Source organism: Capsicum annuum, chromosome 12 (assembly GCF_002878395.1).
Source record: "Capsicum annuum cultivar UCD-10X-F1 chromosome 12, UCD10Xv1.1, whole genome shotgun sequence".
Classification (NCBI taxonomy): Eukaryota; Viridiplantae; Streptophyta; class Magnoliopsida; order Solanales; family Solanaceae; genus Capsicum; species Capsicum annuum.
In genome coordinates, this window is record NC_061122.1 from 184,460,792 (window position 1) to 184,473,394 (window position 12,603).

At 33.7% G+C, this 12,603-nt stretch overlaps 1 long non-coding RNA gene across 1 annotated transcript; it reads right to left on the bottom strand.

Moving 5' to 3' along the window:
* Positions 1–2,003: 2,003 nt before the first annotated feature.
* On the bottom strand, positions 2,004–2,917 carry LOC107850212. The gene is made up of 3 exons (XR_001668515.2): positions 2,769–2,917; positions 2,451–2,524; positions 2,004–2,204 (listed from the first exon to the last, which is right to left on the bottom strand). It is a non-coding gene; the product is annotated as an uncharacterized LOC107850212 (long non-coding RNA).
* Positions 2,918–12,603: the final 9,686 nt, after the last annotated feature.

Below are 12,603 nucleotides of genomic sequence, written 5' to 3' on the forward strand. Positions count from 1 at the left end.
CTACACATCAACGCCACATCATTGCCACATCATTGCCACGTCATTGCCACGTAAGAAATTACTATTTTAAAAAGAAAATTAATCCCCCACATATTATTTTTATATATATATTTTTTTAAAATAAATAATATGTATATTATTTTATTTATAATATATATATTTATATAAATAAAATAGTATATATAAATATATATATATATATTAAATAAAAAAGACACCCCCCACCCCTATTTTCTTTCTTCTTCACACCCCCACCCCACCATCCCCACCCCTACCCTGCAATTAACGTAGCCCCTCACCCCCTGCTTCCCCCTTTCCTTCCCCCCTCCCCACCTAAAATCTCCTTCTAATCCAATCACCACCGTAACATCGTCGGCAACGGCTTGATTCAATCACAACACAAACAGATTAGTGGTGAAAATTCAAAAGGATAAATTACACTTTTTCATTTCTACAAAACACTTTTCATCTCTTACATCTTTAACAAATTCAAATTCTTGAAAAATATCAAAAAAAAAAAAATGACTTCTTCTTCTTCCTTTTGACTCTCAAGCCTTCAAATTCAAACCCCACCTTTTAAAAAATCAACTTTTCTTGGTCAATCTATGAACATTAGTAGTGTCCATACCAAATCAATACTTAAATCATCATCAATCTTAGTTACTACAACAACAAAATTCAATCTTTATGAGATTCTTGGAGGTAGAGGTCTATGTAATGAGTATTGTTGTTTGATGATGTACCGGAGGTAGGGATGAGAGGTGAGGAAGGGTGGGGGGCATTAAAGAAGAAAAATTTTGATTATATATATATATATATATATATATGTAAAATAAGTGGGAAAGAAAAAAGAAAAATCTATTTTTTTAATAATAAATTCGTTCATTTTTTTCAAATGTCACGTCAGTATTAGAGGTGAAATAAATACAATTTAAAGATATTAAAGAAGATAAATAAACAAAAATTTAATTCAAGTGTTAAAATGACTTTGGAGGATAAATTCAGGGAGAAATCATATCTTTTCTCAAAGATCTAACTCTGTGTTTCATATTTCCTTCTAGAATATGGATAAGCAATACTTTTTTGATTCTGATGAAGATGAAATAATAGAGGAAGTTCCACTATCCTATATCACATTTCTAGAATCAAATTATATTGTTTCGGTGGTAAGTTTTTGAAAAGTTTCTTTAATATTATTTTCTTTTCTTCTAAGGCATATTAAAAAAAATACTTTGACGGATTCTTGAATAATTTTTAATCTTATTATGTAATTAAAGAAAGAGAAATACTCTTCTCTAGAGCGAAAATATTTGATATGTTATATGGATAAAAATATGATAAATATATACAAGTGATAATTTAATTTCAAAGAACTACAATATAATTTTAGAGACCTCCCTTCAATTTTAGTCTTATAAGACTCACCTCTTTTGTAGTTTCGAATAATACATTCACCTCCCTTGTTTTAAATTAACGAGACTTGTTTAGATGGAAATCTTTCAAGTACATTGCAAAAAATTCCTTTTGTAGCTTTAGTTATTAAATACTCATATTAGAGTGTTGTTCTAAGAAATATTTCGTTTAAGTTAATTTCTAATTCTATGTTCGATTTCTTTAGCTCTACTCCATGTTGATTCACAAGACAAGCCAGTTTATGGAAGAATTCAATCTTTTAAACTAAACAAGCCAAAAGAATAAGTATAAATTGATGTTTAAGTCTTTTTGTGTAGAAAATATAATTCATAGTTGGGTTGCAAGTATTTATTTAAACATTCTTGCATCTAATACGAGCTAGTAACTTTTTAAGTTTGATAAATTTTGGACTTAAGAAACCAAGTCATCTTCAAATATAAAAATTAATATATGTTTTCAACAGATGTACCATACAATATTTTGTTTCGTTGGTCTAATGTATTCATTATAGATTATTAGAAAAAATAATTTACCTAAAATTGTAATACGTAAATTAAAATATTAATCTAAAGTTTATTATAGTTGTGTAGTGGCATGCGTAACTTACAAAAAAAATAATTAAAAAAATAGAATGAAACACGGTTGATAGAATATTTTTCCAGTCTAAAGCCATATACTTGGAAGAGTTTCGTCCCGGCAATTAGTATTTGTATAATCAATTGTCACGATCCAATTTCTCAAGTCATGATAGCACCAATAATAAATCACCAATAGATAAGCCGATTCATAGTCTGAAACAGTAAGTAACAGACTATCAAGAGAAAAGAAGAAAGCAGCGAAAAAGAAATATAATAAAGAGACTAATATAGAGAATTAACCCCAAAACCTGGTGAAGTCAGAACAAGAGTTTCTAGAATAAAAATAGAAGAAGGTAAGCTAAAGAATTAAAATATACAAGCCGTCTCTGATATAGAAAATACAGATCAATCCAACAGTAAAAGGGAGAGCAGAAAAAATTCTAAATGTCAGGAGCTCACCCAAAACCTCTGATCCATGGCTACTCTGCATGATGCACACGTCAACAACAAGAACTCCTACTATGATCTGTAAACTGAATGAGTATCAAACACAAGGTACTTAGTAGACATCGACCGACTGATCTCTAACAATAATGCAAGTACAAACCACATGTAAAGCAGTAATATAAACTACCGCCAACTACTCCGGCAACTACACATAATAATTACTAATGAAAAAGTTAGGTAAACTATTAGTTCCTATCGCTACTCAGGGACAAAGTGCATTTCCATAAGTAGCTAGTCCATATACGATAAATAGTGAAGAAAGAGATATACATTGTACAATAGTAGTAGTAGTTCCATAAGTAGCTAGTTCATGTACGATAGCATAGTGAAGAAAGAGATATAAAATGTACAATAGTAGTAGGAAAGAAGGAAATGATAAGCAAATAGTATCTAGCTAAGAATAAATAGACAACCACACTATATCGATCAACCAACAAGAGATACTATACTGGGGAACTAGTCTACATCACTAGGATCACAAATAATAAAGGAGATAACACTAGAAAAATTAGGATCTCCAATAGAAATGTGCATAATTGTAGGATGATCTAACAATAATAAATCTCATCAAAATATGAGAAAAGGGATAAAAAAACGTACCGACAACCTCAAGTACCAATTCATAAACAACAAGCAACACGATATGCAGTAAAAACCAAAAAATAAGTAACCAGTTAATACGAACAACCAATAACCACAACTAGGCCCCCATAATCCTGAAGAGACACAAATAAGCAATCAACAAACAACAAACAACACTTGTATCTATACAGCCCCCATAAGATCGATAAATACAAGCGCTAAATAATTATACTCGTGATAGCCAATTCATATTAATGAATGGATGCAAAAAATATCAAATATCATAAACTAATTAATTTTCATGATGTACCAAGTAGTTTGTCATGATCCGAACTAGGGCCTGGCCATGACAGACATCCCGAACCATGAAGGCCCGGACGTCCTTCTCTATCTGATCTGGTAATTATGCATAACATTCATATCATAAAATAAAATGCAAAAATAAAATATGATACGGAAACATGGTCATTAACTCTGGATTTCAAGACATAAGAAAGAAAAACAACAATTCAAAACAACTGAATAAGATCTGACTCAATCTGCAAAATCTCTACTACATCTCAAAACGTCCTGAAAACTAGGACAAGACCCCCAGTAGACCAAAACCATATCTAATAATAGTTGTTTGAAAGTAAACAGGCCTTCTAGAATAAAGAAGGCTCACCAACTGGACACTGCTACTCTGTCTGATAAAATCTACTACTTTTCTGGACCCCTAGATTGAGCCTCAAAACTTGGAAGGAGGAGGAGGTCAATAGAGATGTACTGATATACAAAGTAATCCAAAATAAAAATTTTATATAAGTAAAATAGTGGAGAGCAATTTGTTAAAACATCATGCATAAACAGTTCTCAAAACACATGGGCAGTTTCTAAAAATCATGAGTCATTCTTATTAATACACTGTCTGTTCTTTGTATTACTTCTGATTTAGGTGGCACTCCCATACAAGTCTGATATTCCACGGGCTATATGGAATCCGTCATTGACTCGGCGGGGAAGCCTCCAACCCAAGTGTACCGTAAGGGTTGGAGTGTCTGAGTTTGATATGCCACAGGACACTAGGTCAGCGTATAATAATATACTCGAATTGGCAAATCATAGTTTTGGACAAAGAGTTGTCTGAACTCACACCTTCTTCGGGGAACCACCTAACATCTCTTTATGCCCAATTTTTAATTTGTTCTGAGTATGAGTCAGTCTGAAGTATAAATCATGAAAATCTAATAAAGTCTGATTTCTGTATTAGTCTGAGTTTATTTTGACATTATCTGATTTGGTATCGCCATACCAAGACTTGTAAGTCGTAATTCTGAGCCATAATGTATTAAGCATGATCTTTCATAAAAACATAATTTAGACCACCCAAACATGTAATTTAACAAAGAGAACTCATGTTCCAAAAATATAAGTTAAAACTATGCCAAATTCCCATACTTTCAATAAACAAGTGGTGGTCATGTAATCTTTAACGAACCATGCAATTCTTCTCATTATATGATTATGTTCAACATTCATCAACATAAACAAACCCCTCTCTTTTGAAATCAAAATCATAATTCAAATATAACGTTATTCAAGACATTTCATAACCTTGTTTTCAAGATACATTCAAAACAATTCATAGCATATCATAAGTAAAGGAAAAATCGTAACAAGAGAGGCATTTTGTATGAGTCATGCTCTCAATTCAATCATCAACCCTAAAACACATGCTTACATATATATATATATATATATATATATATATATATATATATAATTTCAAATCAATTTGGGGAAAGGCCTAAAAACCAAAACAATTTAATCAAGTATTCTAAAACATGATTATATTCATAAATCTAAAAACCCCTTTCTTAAAATCATGCTTTCTATGCCCATGAGATTTTTAGGAAGACCCCGCGTACCTCGATTATGAAGAATAATGGCTGATCCTTGAAGCCTATGGTTTGGGGATCTCCGATCAATTTCAAAAGCCCACGGTTGCATCTTGAGTTTCTTGGAGGAGAAGTATATGAACTAGGGTTTTTATTTTGAGGGAAGTCTTGAGAATGTCGTATATTATGCTTGTAGTGGTGTGAATCTCCTGTTTGGAAATTTTAAGAGACTTGGAAAAAAGTCTAAACTACCCTTGATAACTTCTGAATGAAATTGGAAAAAAATTTAAACTGGGAACCCGATCTTATGGGCCACCGCAACGCACCACTATCGTGGTGGTTCACTGGAAATTAACCAATGGAAATTGGCCCACTCCGCGATGCGCCACCATCGCGGAGTCTCACTAGAAATTGACCATCATCATTTAAAACCACTCCGTGGTGCGCCAAGGACAGGAATGATGGTGTTTGACTAGGACTTAAATTAACCATAACTCCTTCACTGAGTGTCCGTTTTGGATGAATCTTATGTCGACGGAAAACTCATTCAATTTCCCATACTACTAAAATGATTAACATGCCATATTTGCATAGGATTTATGGCTTTTGGATCATCTATGCATAGAAATAATGGTTTTTATTCTAGCCCGAAATACGGGGTGTTACATTATCTCCCCCTTGGAATCATTCATCTACAAATGATGGGTAGGAACGTTGAAACTTAAAAGGTATGGAATAACGCGGACCTGATGTGTCTTCTAAGAAAGGATATAACTGATCTGAAACATTTAAACTTCTACCACAAAACTGAATTCTGAGCTGACTTGCCCTTACTCGTTCTAAGAAGCTGATTCATGCTGAGAGTTTAGGATACGCCCCTGAAGAGTTTAATCTTAAATCACACACATTAGATTTGGAAGTGATAACATAGGTAAGTACAAATCATAAGGAAACAAGATTTTGATCGTACAAAGGTATTACACTGTCTGAGCTAAAATAGCTGGAAAAATTTGAGATTATGTGCTGAACTCTTATGAACTGAGTCATGACTAAATAACTGAATCTGAAATATGATGCTTGTACTGAATTGAGTTCCCAACTTACACGGATATAATAGAATATCTTTTGGGATGGTCATACGCATTGGACTTTAGATAGTAGGACTGGGTGAAAAGGTGGAAAACCACAGTAACTTATTTGCCTGACTGCTAAACTGAATTATATGGGACACTTATACTTAACTGGAGTATCTATTCAACACTCTTTTTAAAGAAGTTCTGGTAGCGTCAGGGAGCAAGGAATCTCTGACATGAGTTATAGAAGACATCCAACTAAGGAATCACAAAAATGACACTACTCAATAGCATGGAATATAGACATATACCTCATAAACTTGGATAGAATTACCAAACCTTAGGCAATGCAACTTCTTACTTTCGAGTTTAGCCACACTTCAAAAATACTCTCTCAACTATACTTTCCTCTTAAACACCATGCTCATTGATTTCACTTATTTTTCTCACATGGCCGCTGATATTTCTATCTACTAATGTCTAAACTGAACTAAATCCCCTCATCATCTTCAATCCTAACTCAAAATCACAAGATGCACCACATAATACTGTAGTACTAGTCTGAATCATGAATTTACCACACCCTGTATTTCACAATTCCTCATCTCCTGCATAATTCTATTGCCACTCCAGCAATCACCTTCAACTTCGTGTTAGATATTCACAAACACTCAAGGCATCCATCCATATGAATACAAACATAACATTCTAGCCTATCTTCATACTTACATGTGCACTTCTAAACAACCACTCATAAAGCATATTTCTCATATTCTCTAATACTTCTATTCATAACAACTTCCCTGCACTATTTAGATGATACACATAAAATATCCTCAACTAACCAAGCCATACAAAAAACTTCACTCCAAAATTCTTTCAACTTATAGACTTACATAAAATAAGCACACAACAATTTTTCCAAAATATAACATATAAAACTTCAACTAACCTTGACATGTATCAAAGACTTGGCCTCAATCTTACTCCACAATTTTTTCCTTAACTCAAATAAGCGTACAACCATCTTTCATCAACAAGAAATGTTTACTCTTTCCCATCTAGACAACTGTTCATCATCACTATCTCGGCCTAAGGGAAAAGGTCACTAAAAAATTGGAATATCGAAATCCAGAACATGAGGAGAGTACTAAGCGTAACTTGATACCCTACTAAGGCGTGATGAATAGAGCACTCACAGTATGGACTCATTAAAGAGATCTAATATAAGGACGTACCTGATATAAATCTGAATTTTTCACTGATCGTTAAGAGTATCAGATGTGCATAAGATTCATGAACTGCATGATCTGAATTTTTGGAATTCATAACTTATGGAAAGCGATTCTAACTGCAAAAAAAAACTGGGAACTCATCATACTAAAAACTAGGAGAGTACATGATTCCTTATCATATGCCGAACACGAGCTATGATCATGAAACTGGACATAAAGCATGAGTATGTATCGGAATAAATAAAGTAAACTTCTGAAATAAGAATAGATTGAGCATCATTCTTTCTCACGGCGGATTCCACAACTTACTGGCACATCTATTATCATCTGAAAACTTAACTTGGTTACTCGTTCTATCATCTCCCCCTTCGATTTAACCCACTAATCTAAGTTGGTGAACCACTCTATACAATCAGGTATAAATTAAAATTACTTTACTCTAGAGTCGGGGATATCAAAATACACAAAAAACTAAACTTACCTTGTAAGACGGTATCTTCATGTGTAGCAACTAATGCTAATGCCTCCTTCTAAGATTTAACCTTGAGGTTTCTATATCCCTAAAAGTCATTATATAACAGCTTAAGCATTCACCAACTTAGGTTCTCCTAACACTAAACATGGATATCTCCAAACCTTTGTTGGACTATACTACTTCTGTCATCGTCTACCAGCATCACTCCTGCAAACTTATATTTCTAAACCATGAGAATTAAGATTATATCAAAAAGGCTCAAAATCATCAATCAAAACTCCTTAACTTGGCTATTTAGAACACCATATACTGTATAACTAGTCTTTCTCCACCTAGCAACTCAACGGCACCACTAGCCACACACAACATGTAATAGCCTTAGAAGAATACTGCAACCTCATATCACCTTGGCATACTTATACTTCCTACACAAAACATCATACTTTATTACAAACCAAATAAACTTAAGCTCTTGCATGCACTGTTCAAGCCTATTAGATCGCTTTCATAAAACTAGTATGATTAACCAAGAAATAATCACATCTACCTTCATAACATCACTGCTATGCCTCAAAATCTACTACATACCTTCTCACAAGTAGTACTAGTCTACAACTACCAAGGAAAGGAAATTCAAGGGGGTAAAGTCACATAATAAACATGGTCAACCTTATTTTTATATAATAACCCCATATAATTTTATCTACTTATATTGCTTTCTCACATTGCACTTACTTACCTAAGCGTACATTTAGACTACCTTCAAATTACACAAACAACCTTGTGTCTATAATTATAACTTACTGGCTAATCTAGCCATTTTCATACTTCAAGCAAAAAACAATTAACCTTAGCTAATTACTATTTCTCTACCTTCTACTAAACTAGCACACAAGGACGTATCACTTTAATACCAACTCAATCTCATGCCAAAAGATTTGACTATACATATATTCAATAAATCACCCTTACAACTTTTCCTGCCATTAGGCCTATAAACCCCCAGTTCCATCTAACGAAAGAACTAATAAAATAGATAATAAGTTGCTAGTGAATCGAAACAGGTCTCACACGGCTTCACTAGACTTTGAGTTTCAGCAACACAATGATAATAAGATTACAAAAGACAGAAACATGACACACAATAATCAATGATCTAAGGATACATATCTTACTCTGTATAAATAAAAAAAATCTGAGTCAAACACTTCCCCCAAAGACTACCATACAATCCACACATGTTACTAGCTACCACATTAGTTTATCACTAAAAAAGGGTAAATTATCCTCAAACATCGATTATTCAACTAAAATATTTATTTATACAAAAGTCACTCTCACTCTGACTTCTAACTTTGTGACTTTGCATTACCAACTTCTTGGTCCAACATCACTACCAATAGGTCATGACACCGACACTTAACTTATACTACTACTCAGGTGAAAATACAGTTCTAACATTCTGCTATATATCATCCTCCTTAAGTGTGACGTCAGCAACATAAATTCTGAAAAGGACTGAATACACTCAATACTGCAGGCTGAAAAGGACAATTTCATCAGAATAAAAGTTCACACTAGAATTAATACACTCTGAGGCACTAACGAACACTTCACAAGTCCTTGCACAATTTCAAAATCTTATATAACTTAATCAAAAAGAACCATGTCATTTAGACTCTAAAGTTCTGTACTTGAATAACCACAATAATGAGATATGTTTGAGAATATTAGAGTAAGGAAAGAATTGGGATGACTGTTACTTTTGTATGGGCGACACCATAGCACGAATTAGAGTATGAAAGCGGAACATTCTGACTGTATTGCATGAACTAAAACATGAAGGAAGAGAGACATTTCTAAATGCCTTGTAGCTTCCTGCTTATAAGTATGGCGCGCTATACATCTATAAATAAGACTCTACCCGATGGGATTTCACAGATACCCTGGAACCATGAACCGTGCTCTGATACCAAGTTTTTTATGATCCAAACTAGGGCCTGGCCATGACAAACATCCCAAACCATGAAGGTCAGGACGTCCTACTCTATCTGATCTGGTAATTATACACAACATTCATATCATAAAATAACGCAAAAATAAAATCTGATATAGAAACATGGTCATTAACTTTGGATTTCAAGACATAAGAAAGAAAAATTACAATTCAAAACAACTGAATAAGATCTGACTCAGTCTGCGAAATCTCTACTACATCTCAAAACTGTTCTGAAAATTGGGACAAGGCCCCCCAATAGAACAAAACCATATCTAATAATAGTTGTCTGAAAGTCAACAGGCCTTCTAGAATAAAGAAGGCTTACCAAATGGACACTGCTACTCTGTCTGATAAAATCTATTATTTTTTTGGACCCCTAGACTGAGCCTCAGAACCTGGAGGGAGGAGGGGGGTCAATAGAGATGTACTGATATGCAAAGTAATCCAAAATAAAACTTTTATATAAGTAAAATAGTGGAGAGCAATTTGTTAAAACATCATGCATAAACAGTTCTCAGAATACATGGGCACTTTTTGAAAATCATAAGTCATTCTTGTCAATGCACTGTCTGTTCTTTATATTACTTTTGAGTTAGGTGGCACTCCCCTACAAGTTTGATATTCCACGGGCTATATGGAATCCTCCATTGACTTGGCGGGAAAGCCCCCAACCCAAGTGTGTCGCAAGGGCTAGAGTGTCTGACTCTGATATGCCACAGGGCACTAGGCCGGCATATAATAATATACTCAGATTGGCAAATCACGGTTTTGGGCAATGAGTTTTCTGAACTCATGCCTTCTTCGGGGAACCACGTAACATCTCTTTAAGCCCAATTTTTAACTTGTTCTGAATATGAGTCAGTCTGAAGTCTAAATCATAAAAATCTGATAAAGTCAGATTTTTGTATTAGTCTTAGTCTGTTATGGCATTATCTGATTTGGTATCGCCATACCAAGACTAACAACTCATAATTCTGAGCCATAATACAGTAAGCATGATCTTTCATAAAAATATAATTCAAACCACCCAAACATGCAATTTAACAAAGAGAATTCTTATTCCGAAAATATAAGTCAAAACTATGCAAAATTCCCATACTTTCAATAAACAAGTGGTGGTCATGTTGTCTTTAATAAACCATGCAACTCTTCTCATTATATGATTATGTTCAACATTCATCAACATAAACAACCCTCTCTCTTTTGAAATAAAATCATAATTCAAATATAATATTATTCAAGACATTTCATAACCTGCTTTTTGAGATGCATTCAAAATAATTCATAGCATATCATAAGTAAAGGAAAAACCGTAACATGAGGGATTTTTCTTGAGTCATGCTCTCAATTCATTCATCAACCTTAAAACACATGCTTACATAAATATATAATTTCAAATCAATTTGGGGCAAGGCCTAAACACTAAAAAAATTCCATCAAGTATTCCAAAACATGATTATATTCATAAATCTAATAACCCCTTTCTTAAAATCATAATTTCTATGCCTATGAGATTTTTAGGAAAATCCTGCGTACCTCGATTATGAATAATAATGGATGATTCTTGAAGCCTACTATTTGGGGATTCCAAATCTCCGATCAATTTAAAAAATCCACGGTTGCATCTTGAGTTTCTTGGAGGAGAAGTATATGAACTAGGGTTTTTGTTTTGAGGGAAGTCTTGAGAATGTCGTATATTATGCTTGTAGAGGTCTAAATCTCCTCTTTGGACGTTTTAACAGACTTGGAAAAAAGTCCAAACTACCTTTGTTAACTTCTAAATGAAATTGGAAAAAAATTTAAACTAGGAACCCGATCTTATGGGCCACCACGATGCGCCACTATCGCGGTGGCTCACTGGAAATTGACGAATGGGAATTTGGTCCACTCCGCAATGTGCCACCATCGTAGAGTCTCACTGGAAATTGACCATCATCATTTAAACCCTCTCCACGATGCACCAAGGACTGGAATGATGGTGTTTTATGACTAGTTCTTAAATTAACCATAACTCCTTCACCGAGGGTCCATTTTGGACGAATCTTATATCGACAAAAAACTCATTCAATTCCCCACTATACTAAAGTGATTAACATTCCATATTTGCATAGTATTTATGGCTTTTGGATCATCTATGCATAGAAATGACCGTTTTTATTCTAGCCCGAAATGCGGGGTGTTACATGTATACACCTTCTCTAGTTTAGTAGCTCGTAGAGATAGGACCTACAGTGACCATCCTTCTCTAGTATTGTGGCTCAGCTGATAAGGTGAACCATAGGTGACTCAAGATATCCATATATACTGTCTGTTCCCAAATTAAGACTTCCATAATCCATCATAACCAATCTGCTCCATCCATTACCAGAGAGATATAAGAATATAACAAATGTTCAGAATCAAAACTTGACTAAAGTAGTTTAAATATGTAAATCTATTATTGGAGATCAAATATAGGACTAAAATGGTATAATACTGTGGATAGTGTCAGAATATCGCTGGACCAAAGTGAATAAATAGAAATAAGAGTGGACCAATAAAGGAACTGAATAACTCTGGCCTAAGTTTTCAAAGTAATATGTTTAGTTTAAAGTGTCATAATTCCATAAAAAGGTGGTCTGAATTTAGTTTTAAAGAATCAATTTTAAGTTATGAAAATTACAAATAAATCTCATTTTATAAAATAGAAGTAAAACCAAGATTTTAACTGAAATCATACCACCAAATGAGCGGAAATACATCAAATTGTATGTGTTCCATCACCAATATCCAAATAATATAATCATAAGTTCCTAAGCATCTATAAACTTCAACCACATCCTTTCAAATGATAGAATACTAATCTGGTATCCAACTGGCATAGA